The following is a 13,624-nucleotide window of genomic DNA, read 5'->3' on the forward strand; positions in this document are numbered from 1 at the left end:
TTTTTAAGCCACTTAGAGTTTTCTAATACTGACAATTGGTGCCATCTGGATACATTGATCAGAAATAATTCATTCCGTACCTTTTAATAGAGATGTTTAAGGCTGTGGAAAGTTCTGAGCATTTTGTTTTCCCTTGGAGGATGGAGTCTCATGTAACTCAAGTGGCTTTGAGCTCACTATGTAGTGAAGGATAACGCTGAAGACTTGATCTTCCTGCTTCTACCTCTTGAGTGCTAGGATTAGAGGCAGAGGCCACCACCCCTGATAGAAATGTGTAAAAGTTGTGTATTCTATATTTCTTTAAAAAATAATTATTTATTATATGTGCATTGGTATTTTCCTGCACATACATCTGTGTGAGGGTGTCGGATCCTGTGGAACAGTAGTTATTGACAGTTGTGAATTGCCAAGTGAGTGCTGGGAATTGAACCGAGGTCCTCTGGAAGAGTAGCCTATATTCTTAACTACAGCCCCAGTGTATGGTATATTTCATTGGCCAGGGATTAACTAGTGAGACGAATTCATGCTTAATGTCCATGAACAGCTTGCTTCTCTGATAGCATTATAGGTGAAAGGTAATAAACTGAAGAGGCAAAGATTTTGGGGTACATCAGTGATGAGTTCAAGTCCTAAATATAGAAGTGACTTTGAGGAAGTCATGTAACAGGCTTTGGCCTCAGTCTCCTACTATATAAAGTGGGGATAATGGTATGTGCTTTATTTTTAGGGATTGAAAGGAATTCGATGTATTGAGTGTCTGGGACATAATAGTTTGTTGTCATCCTCCTTCTCAACTCCCAGAAGAAACTCATCTACCAGTATGAAGAGGACTGGGTTAAAAATTTACAAGTGGGAAAGTTCACATGTGAACAGGTGTATTCATTAGCAATCGTTAAAAAAAGTCAGGAACAGCTGGGCGACCGTGGCACGCACCTTTAATCCCAGCACTTGGGAGGCAGAGGCCGGCAGATCTTTGTGAGTTTGAGGTCAGCCTGGGTTACAGAGTGAGTACCAGGATAGATTCCAAAGCTATACTGAGAAACCCTGTCTCAAAAAAGGAAAAAAAAATCAGGAACAATATGGAAGGAACTGTGTTCTTAGGAAGAAATGCAGGCTGTTAGTAGCAAGCAATATATAGTTCCCTTCACCTCTATCCCCCAACTTATACATTTTTAAAAAATGTGAGATAACATGACAAGCAAGCCAACTTTGGTTATGCTAAGGTATTTTTAGATTCTTCTGCCATTCAAATTCAGTAACTGCCTTCCCTCCCTGCCATGACTATTTTAAATGCCAGATTTTCCCATGATGTCTCTCCCAGTTAAGATTGTCTTGGGGTTGTTTGAGATATCACTTTTCCCAGTGTATGTGTGCACATTGCTTACATTCACAGATATCTCTCTCTGTCTCTGTTTCTCCTCTTTCTCTCATTCTCTCTGTCTCTGTCTCTCTCTCACACACAATGAGAATCCAAGGCTTTTCCTAGGAGTCTAAGCAGTGTGGATCAAATAGAAATTCCCTGTATCTTGTGGAATGCCTTACATGAGCTCACTGGGTTCTTTGTACCTTCCTTTCGTTTCCCCCAGATCAAAGATTGCTGTTGGAAGGCATGAGCTACACTTCGTCAGACCAGGTAAGTGGGTCATGATGTCAGGTACACAGTTCAAAAGCTAAAATGTGACCTTGGGATAAAAGGTAGACCCAACAGAGAATCATCAGTTCATTGACATCTTGAAATGGGAAAAATTAGGTACAGACATGTTTCTTCACATCCATTGTAATGAATTACAATTCTAGGCAATGTGAGGACATAGCCATGATCAAAAGCCCAAATTCAAGGAAGAACTTGAAGTGGGAATATGCTTGGGCGAAGGCCAGGAGGCTGGTGAACTATGGTCGCATGAGAAGGGGGTACTCAGATCATGTCGGGGAAAGAAGGGGATCCACAGAGGAGCAATGCTCACAGTGTGTAAGGACTTGAGCTCTTATTCTGCAAATGGGAAACAGCTGGTGATTTTGTGTCATGAGGTCACATGATTTGACATGTACAAAAGATCCATCAGACACTGTGATAAGAACAGACTTCCAACAGGCAGAGTGAACCCCAGTGAGACATGCGGGTGGTCTGGACCAGGGTGGTTGCTGCAGGAGTGAGAAGCATTGGGACTCTGGATTCCATTCTGCAGGTAGAATCAAGACAGCATCTTGGTGGATTGAGTCAGAATGAGACGGGAGTCAAACATGACTCCACATGGGTACAGTTGTCTTATATAAATTAAATGTAATGATTGAAGAATCAAGTTGGCCTTTTCAGCCCCAGCTCTATAAAGAGGATAATATAGTTAGGAATGCATTTTTTCTCCACCTTCCATGAAATGACTCATGAAATGACCAAGATTACTGCAATCTATGTGCCCCCTCCTAATCCTAACCTTCCCTTGGAGCTCACTGAAAATGGCTGTTCTTCACTTTCTGGTTCTCTCTGTCCCTCAATGGCCTTCTTCTCTCCTGCTCCAGAATAACTTCCTGTCCCTCTCCTCTAGCACTGCCCCCCCTCGCATCATATTTCCATAGTCTTCTATGACTGTTAAGTCCTCAGCTAAGAGGAAAAGGATCCGTGGAGATCTGTGAGAGCCTGGTAAGCTGTCAGAAGCACCTCGGATGGTCCCTCGTCCTCTGGCCATTCAAATGACAGAGGTAGTGGCAAGAGGTCCTTGTGTCCCTATCCCGGGGGAAGTATGACCCTTCGGCCCTTTACATTTGTAGATGGCAGCCATGAACCAGCAGGTATCTTCATCCTGTTTGATTAAAAGCATCTTGTCAGCCTTTAGTTGGGCGCGGGACATGTTGTCAGACTTTAGTTCCTGGGTTCCTGAAGTTTGGAGGTGGGAACACTCAGTGGAGGAGAGAAGATGAGAGAGGATGTAGCAGGGCCCACCATCCTTTGACTCCAGCATGTGTGACAGGGTAGAGTGTTAGCAAGATCCCTTGGCTTCTCCCTCTGCTCTTGTGGTTGATGTGAGCTCAAGAAGGACCTTGGTTCCTATGGTTAGCCAGAGGCTCTTGCTGTTTCCTGCTTGGCTCATTGGCTTCTGTACGGCAGTGTGTCTCAGAGGTGGGAATGGTGGCTCAGGTGTGGACGAACCTCTTGTTTAAAGGGATTCTCTGTGGGGTTTTTGTGCTTTTATAGCTGATTGGCAGATCCGTGCTTGTGTGTGTCTGTGTATTCGTTAGGGTCTTTATGTCTATGAAGGGACAGCATGACCATGGCAACTCTTATTTAATTGGGTGGCTACAGTTCAGAGGTTCAGTCCATTATCATCATGATGATAATGGCGGTATGCAGGCAGACGCAGTGTTGGAGAAGTAGCTGAGAGTCCTACATCTTGCAGGCAACAGGAAGTCGACTGAGACACTGGGTGGTATCCTGAGCATAGGAAAACTCTAAACCCGCCCCCAGAGTGACTCACTTCCTCCAACAAGGCCCTACCCACCCCAACAAAGCCACGCCTCCTGATAGTGCCACTCTCTATGAGGTTATGGGGGCCACTTACATTCGCACTACCACAGTCTGGGGAACTGAGCATGGAAATAATCCTTCCTGTGTTCAGTAACTAGCAGGCGCACAGGCGAAGCAAGCCAGGAGCATGACCAATCAGTGTAAGAAGAGGCCGCGGCAGCCGGAGACGGAGAGGCGGGAGCAGGCATGGGAAATGCAGCTGTCAGTGCCCCCTGCTAGCCTGGCATCCTCAGTATCTGGCGTGGCGCCGGATCTCTGACCCTTGTCTTATTCCATCCTTCCTGGGGATTCATGAAGAGTGTGCAGGGGAATGCAGAAGGCTTTTTATAGGCATCCTGGTTCAACCTCTGAAGGATTGCTGAGAGAGAGAAAAAAAAAAAAATCTCAGCGGAAAGATCTTCAGAAATGCCCTCGCCAAATGTTTTATTTAGTTCTTCATCACGGGACATATTTGTGCAGGGAGATTTTCCTACCACTTTCCAAGCTCTGGGGGATGTGGGACGCTTGAGATGTCTCTATATCTAGATGGGAGGAGCAGGCCTGGGGTGTTGGGAGGTGACCTCAGCTTTGATACTTTGAACCCGGCTACATTTCTGGAGTCACCAAGCCCCAGCGCCAATCCCATGGAGGTTGTTTAAACACCCCTTTTTCCTCCATGGAAGTGAAATTTCTGATGGAAACTAGAAGGCGACCGACCCACGGACATCACCCCTGTAACGGACTGAGGACTGGTTTTCACCCTTGCTTTTCTTGAGCTGGGGCCAGCCTTTCTTTTATGGAATAAGGAACTAAAGGAACATTCTTAAAGGGGAAGAGAGACTTCCTTTCCACTTGCAGAGGGAGCCTAAGGCAGCAAGTTCCGACCAGCTGCTTCCACAGAGAGACCCCACACCAAGCTCCTTTTGAAGCCCCTGTGTTTTCTTTCTTGTTTTCTACTGGGACTGTCTGGACTTCTAAATTACAGGGACAGCAGCTGGGGAACAGAAAAGCTTGCACCCACTCACTCTCTGGCCTGCCTCAGACTCCAGGGGCTGTGAGTAGCTTGAGATTTCCAGGGTAGCCTGTGGGATCCAGCTGATCTGACTAATCCGTTTGCGATCAGGAGAAAGGGCATAGACGCAGGAATGGTTATGAGCAGAGGGCGGTCTTGATCCCTTTCAGGTTCAGTGGAATGTCACTGTCCATAAATCATCAACTCCTCTCTCTCTCTCTCTCTCTCACACACACACACACACACACACACACACACACACACACCCTGGGGTAGGGGGAGAAGAGAGGAGAGAGACAGACAGACACACAGAAAGAGACAGAGATGGCACAGAGAGGGACACAGAACACACACACACACACACACACACACAGAGAGAGAGAGAGAGAGAGAGAGAGAGAGAGAGAGAGAGAGAGAGAGAGAGATTGAGAGAGACCCGGACCCACAGTGAGGGCCAGGCCTGGCAGAGTTCTGGTCCTGATTCCGTGTTCATGAGCTGGCAGCCTGGGATGAAGAATTACCTTTCCTTGGCTTTTTCATCTATCAGACAGGGGTAGAAAGATATATTGAAGGGCCATTTTTAACCTTATTTTTTAAAAAGCCGTGTGCATACATACATACATATGCAAATACATCAATATATCCTAAACATCCGTCATCCTCACAGTACTTTTGTTGTCATTTTGTACTTGAGATAGGTGTGTAGCCCAGATCTGCCTTGGAATTCACGTTCCCCTTGTGCTCAGCCTCCTTGGTACTGAGCTTACAGGACTGCGTTTCTCAATAGTCTTGTGACTAAGTGCTAGCACTAGAGGCCTCTTTGGACAATCTCAGGACACATTCTCTCCTTCTGCCTCCCAGCAACTTTCAGTACCCCATGCCTGTATCTTTACCAAGTTTCCCTTTCTGCCATCAGCTGGGCCTCAAACTCCTGAGATTCCTGCTTCTCTTTTGTTCTTAGATAGCGAGGACTCACCCCTACCTCCCGGATGGGGTTTCTGTGTGTAGCCCTGGCTGTCTTGGGACTCACCCTGTAGACCAGGCTGGCCTAGAACTCCTTCCTCGAACTCACAGAGATCCACCTGCCTCTGCCTCCCATGTGCTGGAATTAAAGGTACACGACACCACCACTTGCCAAGGATTCATTATTTGAAACATAAAACAACAACAGAAAGCAAAACACTTTTAAAAACATGCTTATTTATGTGTGGGTGGGCGGGGTGGCCATGTATGGGCCACAGCATATATGTGGGGGCCAAAAGTCAGCTCTCTCCTTCCCCTGTGTGGGTTCCAGGGTCTGAACTCAAGTTACCAAGGTCAGCAGCAGGCGTGAGTGTGTGTGAGACTCATTGGACCCACTCTGTGCCCTTTGAAATTGTCCCCTGGCCATATTCTTCCCTTCTCACATAAATTTCCCTCACACCTTATCCTCTGTCAAACCTATCACATGTCGTCAGCCACCCGTCTCTAGAACTCACGTAGGGCGTTGGCAGCACACTTGAGACCTCTCTCTCCCCCAGGTTTGGCTAGATGTCAGCTGGATGCCTCAACGTGCAAAGGGCAACCCTGCTAACCCGCTGGCTCTGGGCCTTCGGTTGTAGCCTCTGTCCTGCCCTGCTGGCGTTTCAACAGCTCTACACGGCCATGTCACCAACTCAGGATCACCCTCTCTGAAAATCTCTGACCCTAATGTCCTTCCAAATCATTCATTCCCTCTTCTCCGAGACTCCATTAGCTGATGGTGTCCAGATCCTCTATCCTTCGTACTTACCCACCCTCCATCCCTCCTTCTCAGCTACTGTCTTCACAGCTATCAGGGCTGTTTTCTTTCAAGTTCTTCACAGTATTTAGGGTAAGCATCCCCTCCTATTCCCCGTTTCAAGAGTGGAATATCTTGTCTTCCTCCCAAATCAGTGCTTCGCCCTGTGTTCTGTGTTCTTGCTACTCCTCAGAGAGGCCTTGTCTGCCAATCACTTGGCCCTCATGCATTCTCCCTACAATCATGTTCAACTCTCCTCAATCTCCATCCTTCTCATGACCGTGTATCTCTTACAACACACACACACACACACACACACACACACACACACACACACACACACACGAGAGAGAGGGGGGGGAGGGAGAAGGAGAGAAGAGACTCTGGATCTCCTTTGGGCTCTTTGCTCCTCTAAAATTTAGCTGCTATCTACAAAATGTTTAGGTCTGGGTTAGAATTTGGAGTAGTGAATGAAGACCTTGCTGCTTCCATTGAACTCAGCAGAAGAAACTACAGTATGTAGTAAGGATGTAACGCAGGGGTTGTATGGGTTTGAGAATCACAGTGATATGTGCAGTGTGACTGGAGGCAAGAGAAGAGGAAGATCACTGAGCGACATTCTGGGCATCTTAATTGAAGACTAAGTTGCTTGGCAACTGGAGTGTAGAGGAAGAATCAGGGTTTCCCCGTTCCTCCACGCCTGCCCTTTGAAGAGTGGGATTGGACCAAATAAACGAGCAGCCAATCTCTTCCAACTCTAACCATCTTTATATAAAAGAATTTCTCCTAGCAATGTCTTGAGTTTGTAATTGCCTTGGAGACGAGCCTTTCAAACACACTCACAAAGAGTCCCGTGTTCCTTCTACAGAGCATTCTAAACAAATATCAGAAGAGGAAAGAAAAAGCTTTTAAGAAGCACCAAATCCATCTCGTTGTCGCCTGTTACTTCCCTGTACCTCCCCTTGAGAAGCCAAACCAGTGCGTATTTTTGTGTTTTGGTGGCGATGGCAGTATGGGAGCTACATAATGTGATTTCCATCCAATTTGGCTATGTGCATTCCAAAGGGATCTTCAGACTGCAGCACGCCAACTTTGAGGAATGACATGTATTCAGTTCAATTTAGATCCAAGAAAGGCTGATGATTTTTAGGCAGATGGGATCTTTTGTGGATGGAGCTGGACAAAAAGAGCATGAAAAGAATGCAGGACTCAGTCAGGCAGTGAAGAGATTACTTGAATTCAGCCTAGGCTAAGGGCTGCTGGATTCCATCTACCCAAATTAAGCTGTTCTGAGAAGGACCAGAGTGTGCTCTTTCAAGAGGATGGGGCGGTTCTGACTCCAGGAGATTGTTGCATCAGTGTAAACAATGTAACTTATTTGAACCTTGGGGTGTTAAGTTGAAAGGTTACAAAATTTTGATTAAGCACAGCTAGATGAGTGCGAGAATTCTTTTTCTAGTGGTTTAAGGTTTGCTTGATTCTTAATCACACCAAGAGCTCTTTAAATGCTAGAGATGTTTTTGATTGGTTTGATTATAAATTTGTCCTTTCAAGCGCCTGAATTTATATTCCATTTATAAATGCACTTGGAAATTGAGCCTGTTTAATTGATGAAATACATACTGAGATTGGGTACCTAAACAGTCTCATAGGTCAACTAGAGTTTCTGGAAACTTGTCAGAAAAACTTCGGAAGTCTTTTTTTTTTTTTTTTTTTTTTTTTTTCATTTTGCGTTCAGTGTCCCAGTTTGAACTAAAACTAACTGAAACCGGCTTGTTTATTTTTAATGTGTAACTGTGAAAATCCAAATGCTAATTTAAAATTTACCTAACTGAGGATGGAGGAGAGATGGTTCAGTTGGTAAAGTGCTTACAAGCATGGGGATCGATAGTCAATCCTTAGAACCTACATTTAAAAACAAACAAAACTGGGGGGGGGGGCTGGCAAGTCAAGGCCCTGCACCAAGACTGATGACCACAATTCAGACTCCCAAGCCCACATGCTGGGAGAGCACTGACTCCCCCTGCACGCAAGTTGTCCTCTGACCTCCATGTCTGAGCTGGGGCATACACAGGAAGCAATTTGATTTTTGAAGCTGGGTGTGGTGGGGGAGACAGGGAGACAGATTCTCGTGTCTTATGGGCCAGGCAGCCTCGTGTACTTGATGAATTCTAGGTCAGCGAGAGACCCTACCTCCTCCTAAAAGAAAAGGAAGGCAGTGCCCGAATACTCATGAGACTACTCAAGTTCATATCGTTACTTTTGTATATCCTCGTTGCTGGGGTTAAAGACATGCACCACCATGCCTAGCAATTTTACTCTTTAAGAGAGTTTTATAAGAGAAGGAGACACTAATTAATAATTACCCTTGAACTAATAAGATAGACAGATACTCCAAAATGGGGTTACTCTTCATAATCCCTTAAAGAAATGCCCTAACCCAGACATCCCCATTCCATCGGACTTGGGTGCTTTGGATGTGGTTCATGGTCAGCATCTCTAAATAGCTATTAGAAGATGAGGGATTAGTCTACTACTCTGCCGGAACACTTAGAGGCAGGCCTATAGAGAACAGCTCACCACTTTCATTACGGCAACTGTACCCCTGTACGCCTGTGAGCATTAAGTGTATACGGTGAGTCGGGCTGTGGCGGCACACACCTTTAATCCCAGCCCTAAGGAGGCAGCAGGAAGCAGATCTTTATGAGTTCGAGGCCAGCCTGGTTTACAGAGTGAGTTCCAGGACAGCTAAGGCTACACAGAGAAACCCTGTTTCGAAAAGCAAAACAAGCAAACGAAAAGTGTACAGGGTATAAGGCTGAAGTGTAATTGTGCCCTCCTCGCTTCACCCCGTCTCATCTACCTACCTTTATCTTCCCTTGATGACGCTGTGTGCCTCCTCTCATCTGCTGCCTCTGGCTCTTTTATGGACTTTCTGTCCATATTGGGTTCTAGTCTTCGGACTACGTAAAGATGGATGTTTTCCTATTAGTGTCGAGTGCAGGGTTTCTTGGCTTCTTCACCCATCATTCTTATTACAACGCTAGAGGCAGGAACTTAACTCAGTGAGGAGTATTGCTGAAAATGACTTTGCCTGAAACTGACTAATTTTTGCTCTCTTCACACTAGCAAACACTGAGTGCTAATCACAGGCGGAACGTTGAGGCCAGCAATAGGCTGCCCGGAGCCCGCCAATTAGCTCACACTGCTCTTCCTTGGTACACCCTGTCTTGCAACATTGATTAAAAATGGCACAGTGAACCGAAGCCTGAATGTTTCAGATCATATCTTGCTTTAAATAGATATATTCTTTCCAACCAGATTACGAGTACTGCAATTTGCCAAAGACGGGGAGGGGTAAAGAAGAAGGCAAAGATGAACAGTACCAGAGAAAACTCACTACCAAGTGTTTTATGCACACCCTGCCTGCTTTTGGTAACCTCATGGCGGCCCTGCACTTTACAGAACCGCTTGCCACTGCGGGATTAGATGTTTTCTACTTTCCTGAAGTACTTTTCCTGAAGCAGCTTTGTAGCGCTTACTCGTAGCGCTTACTCGGACCTCTGACCTCTGACCTCTGTTCGTTACTTAACCGACCTTAGTTTGTTTCTTTAACCAATTCTGGACTGTCGATTATTTTGTTTGCAGTCTTGCCTTTAAAAACGAGGCAGTGTCATTTCTCTAGTTGCCCTTCAAACATCAAAACAAGTAGTTTTAGTCATGCAAGAAGTCGGAATCCCGTCTGAGAAACCCATTGGACGGTGAGTGTGCTGGAAACAGGACCAGGCGTTGGTGGTGAGCACTGATAGGATTTTGGTTCTGCATGGAACAATGTATGAATGAGGGTAGCATGCATATGTTACACACACTGTTAAGTTAGATGTGAGCAAAACACCGGAGAGGAGGAAGAGGAAATGTAAAACACAGTTAGCAATTGACACACAGGCAGTGTGTGCATTTAAAAGATCCCTGTCCCATCAGGGTTTCTGTTGCTGTGATAATGCCGCAGAGTTGAAAGCAACTTGAGGAGGAATGGGTTTGCTTCCTTTTACCCTTCAGGTAATAGTCCATCTCCAAGGGAGGTCCAGGAAAGTAAGAAATCATTGCTGTACTGGGGGAGACCGCTCCATTAATAAGAACTCTTGTTGCAGAAGCCTGAGGCACTGAGTTAGACCCTCAGCCCCCACTATAGTAATGTGCCCGTCGAGGGGGATGGGGGGAGGGGGAAGAGACAGGAAGATGGTTGCGGTTTGCTGGCCAGCCGCAGAACCCCAGGTTCCGTGATAGAGCCTGTCTCAAATGAACAGAGTAGAGAGTAATAAAGCAGGATACCCTGTTCTTTCTTCTGGCTTCCACACACAAGATGCACACACCCACACTGCCATACCCCTACACAAAGGGATTGTGTCTTACTCAGTTGTGTAAACTAATGGCATTAGTGTAATACTGACTTAAAAGAAATCATTACTGAATTTCATCATAAATCTGAATAGAAAAAGGAAAAAAAAAATCCTGTTCCCCCAGAGGTTTAAACTAAAGTACTTATGAGTCGACTGCCATGACAACATTTATTTTAAGCTGCTCTAGTAATAACAAAAAGGTGAAAGGGGAAAGTAAATGAAGAAGGAACTTGGGAAACCATTGATCAACAAAGCTAGATGTGGGTAGCCGGTGGCCGATGTTATTCCTCTTACATATATGTGTGTTTGATAATTTAAAGCTATATAACAAAACTTCAAGTAAGCATGAGTTAGTATATGTTTTCTGATTATTAATTAGGAATAAATTCTTGGAAGTGAAGTTGCAAAATCAAAGATCACACACATTTCGAAAACTCCTTATAACTATTTGAAAAGAAAAAAAAGAAAAACTTTAAACCAAAGTTATTTACTGTCAGCAATATGGAACAATATGGAATTCTTGTTATATTTCTAACATAGTGAGCGCATGGGAAAATGTTTGTTTGTTTTGTTGTTTTGAGGTGTCCCTTTGGATGAGCGTCCCTATCCCTACAGAATGTTAGTTGTCCCGTGTCCATCCTGTTAGATACTCAGCAGGAGAATGTGTGAGGAGGTGTCTTTGTTAAATAACACTTCTGGTGGTGTTTGGAAAAAGAGCTGGAGTTGGCTTCCTGGGTTTTGCTTTTGGAATGGAGAGGAATCAGGGTTTGCGTCAGAGAGATTTTATTCCACAGCAGCGTGTGAGTGACTGAAGTGTGATTCTATGCTGCTTTGCAGGGGGGGGGGCACGGGACAGTGTGGGTGGTGGTGTTAATGCCAGGGGAGAAGCAAAATGGAGAGAAAGCCTCAGGACTGACAAGGATGAGGGGGAGGGTATAGCTCTGAAGGGTCCCAGCAACATGAGATGGGCAGGGCTTTAAAATAAAACAGTGACAGGTAGGCAGCCAAGTTAGCTCAGGGAGGTATCAGTGGTCCCCAACCCCCCAACCTTCCTAGTGCTGTGACCCTTTAGTACAGCTCCTCATGTTGTGGTGACCTTACATTTATTTTGTTGTTACTTCAAAACTGCAATTTTGCTACTGTTGTGAGCCGTAACATAAATACCTGATATGCAACCGGCAAAGGGATCATGACCCACTGTTGAGAACTGCTGGTGTAGGCACTTGCAACCCAGCCTAAAGTTCTGAGTTGGAGCCTCAAGCCCCACACAGTAGGAGGAGAGAACCTGCTGCAAGCTGTCCTCTGATCTCCAGTGACATGAACGTCATTGAGAGTCCCCATGCTCACACAGAGTAAATAAATAATTGTTAAAATAATTTAAGAAAAACCTAAAACAACAGAGAGAAGGAAGAAATTCTTTATCTCACGTGTTAATGATTTGCCAGTCTTAGCCAACATAAGAGACATGTAGGTTGCCGGAGACAAGTTTCTTAACAATGTCCCTGCCTCCCCTTTCATCCGTCACTTTGCCCTGACTTTCAGTTGGGGTTCCTCTTCTACCCAAGACAGAAATGAAGCTTTCAGTAATATCATGGGGGCCTGGTCCGGGGGACTATGCCCAAGGACCTTCTCCATGATTTGTTTGGGACCGTGGAGTGAAACACGCAAAACACGTGGGTATTGAGACATAGTTTTGACACAGAGTTCAAGTGCAAAGGTCCATGTGAGTACTCTGTGACAAATGATCTTTCGAAAACTGTGTTTTAAAAAACGGTGATAAAAAAGGGGACTAATGTCCAAACAGCTGCTTCTATCTTGGGCAGTGTTATCATCTGAATGTGCTTACTCACTATTCTAGATCATTCTTTTGATTTTCCAAGCATGTATTAAGTACCTGTGATGAACATGGCTTACGAGTTAGATGCTTTGAGGACACAGAGTCAGCCATATCTCACTGATTTGGAAAAAATGGGGACTAAACTCATGAAAAGATTCCAGGGGAAGTGACAGGAGTGAATAACGGACTCGAATTTTGCAACCTCACGAAAGTATGGTAGTCCCCATCATACAGCGCCAGCCTTGCTCATAGTCCTTGACTTTGCTGTAGATACGACAGCTATTTCAGCCTCCACTTAAATTTGGCCTTCCTTACAGAGTGGTGATAATTTGAAAAAATTAAAAAAAAAAAAGTGCTTCCAAGCTTGAAGTGAAACACTGTAACTGAGAATTATTCAAAGAAAAAAAAAAAAAAAGGCTAATTTTACGGTTTTCTTTGCATGTCACTGTAAGGGCATTTGGAGGACAGTTAGACATTAGTTAGCAGAGCCATGGAGCTTTTTGTGTCATGAGGTATCGGAGGGACCGCCCAAGGTTACTCAAGGACAGTATGAACAAAGAGGGATTAGAATTCACACTCACACTGCTTAGAATTCCTGTGCGTGACTGCATTTTGCTACATGGTGTTACTTGGGGGCAATGTGATGTTATTGTGGCAACAATATCTCCAGAGAACAAGGGGAGGGACCATGGTGTCATTGACTTGTAGAGTAGCTCAACAGGAAGAGATTTTTGAGATCATCTGGCCCAGCACTCTCTTCTTGTAGGGGATGAACCCGACATCTGGAGCTGAATGACATAGCTAAGGGCGTCTGGATAGACTTAATGCTTGGCTTTCTCTCCTTCTAGAAGTCTATGACACAAAAAGTTTCAAACATTTGGAGAAACTGCAGTTTGTATTCCTCATGTACCTTTACTAGATTTTTTTAAAAGCTTTATTATATTATCTAGTTTCAACAGGCTGGCTATAGAGCTCTTGAATTCTCAGCTGTGGTAGGCCAGCGTCAATTTTATGTCTGGCTCATCAAGCCATATTTGGAAATAGGTCCATAATGTACCTGTCTTTTCTTCAACGCCACAAGTTAGCGATGCTTTTTTTTCCCCCAAACTGCATATAT

This window comes from Phodopus roborovskii, unplaced genomic scaffold, assembly GCF_943737965.1.
Source record: "Phodopus roborovskii unplaced genomic scaffold, PHOROB, whole genome shotgun sequence".
NCBI classification, from domain to species: Eukaryota; Metazoa; Chordata; class Mammalia; order Rodentia; family Cricetidae; genus Phodopus; species Phodopus roborovskii.